The sequence below is a fragment of the Tachyglossus aculeatus genome, chromosome 1 (assembly GCF_015852505.1).
Source record: "Tachyglossus aculeatus isolate mTacAcu1 chromosome 1, mTacAcu1.pri, whole genome shotgun sequence".
In the NCBI taxonomy this organism is placed as follows: domain Eukaryota; kingdom Metazoa; phylum Chordata; class Mammalia; order Monotremata; family Tachyglossidae; genus Tachyglossus; species Tachyglossus aculeatus.
The window spans coordinates 102,011,207-102,012,269 of NC_052066.1; the positions used below are offsets into that span (position 1 = coordinate 102,011,207).

At 45.0% G+C, this 1,063-nt stretch overlaps 1 non-coding gene across 1 annotated transcript; it reads right to left on the reverse strand.

Moving 5' to 3' along the window:
* Positions 1–540: 540 nt before the first annotated feature.
* LOC119934903 lies at positions 541–678 on the reverse strand. Its single transcript, XR_005453033.1, has one exon. It is a non-coding gene; the product is annotated as a small nucleolar RNA SNORA7 (small nucleolar RNA).
* Positions 679–1,063: the final 385 nt, after the last annotated feature.

Consider the following 1,063-nt stretch of genomic DNA (forward strand, 5'->3'; position numbering starts at 1 on the left):
TCTGTGGCTCAGTTCCCTTACCTGTAAAATGGGAATTAAGACTGTGTCAAACCTGATTTGCTTGTATCCACACCAGCGCTTAGTGCAGCGCCCAGCACATACTAAGTGCCTAACAAATACCACGATTATTATCATTAGCTTATGAGTGATGTTAATCAATAAGACCCTGGGTTCACAGAAGATGTGGATCACTGAATCCACAGGCAGTTCCTAGGGTAAGAGCAATAGTGATAATATCTCACGGCACACTGTCTGAGGAGTTCCTACAGCAGCTGGTGAACAGGACCAAAGACCAAATACAAGAGGGAGCGGTTGTAACTTGTCTTATGCTGTTGAGTAGTCTCAGACCCATAACGACGCCATGGACACATCTCTCCCAGAATGCCCCAACTCCACCTCCAGTCATTCTGGTTGTGTATCCAGAGAGTTTTCTTGGTAAAAATATGGAAGTCGTTTACCATTGCCTCCTTCCATGCAATAAACTTGTCTCCACCCTCAACTCTCTCCCATGCCGCTGCTGCCCAGCACAGGGGAGTTTTGACTTGTAGCAGATTTCCTTCCACTCACTAGCCACTGGTCAAGCTAGGAATGGAATGTGTATGACTCTGCTTAACTCTCCCTCCTGTAGCTGAAACTGCTAGACTACTGGAAACTCTCCAGGTGCCATCCTGAAGGGGAAGCTTTGTTTGCCTCAGCCCAAATCACCTACACTCCTCTAATCCTCCTTTTCCCTTGGACATTCCCTTTGGACATTTGATGTAATAGTAAAAATTATGGTATTTATTAAGCGCTTACTATGTGCCAGGCACTGTACTAAGCACTGGGGCAGATAAAAGCAAATTGGCTTGGACACAGTCTCTGTCCCACATGGAACTCACAGTCTCAACCTCCATTTTATGGATGAGATGACTGAGGAACAGAGAAGTCAAGTGTCTTGCCCAAGGTCACATAGCAGACCCCACCCCCAACCTCACAACACTTATGTACATATCTTTAAATTATATTTTATAAAGTATTGGTTCATATTAATGTCTGTTTCCCCCTCTAGGCTGCAAGCTCATTA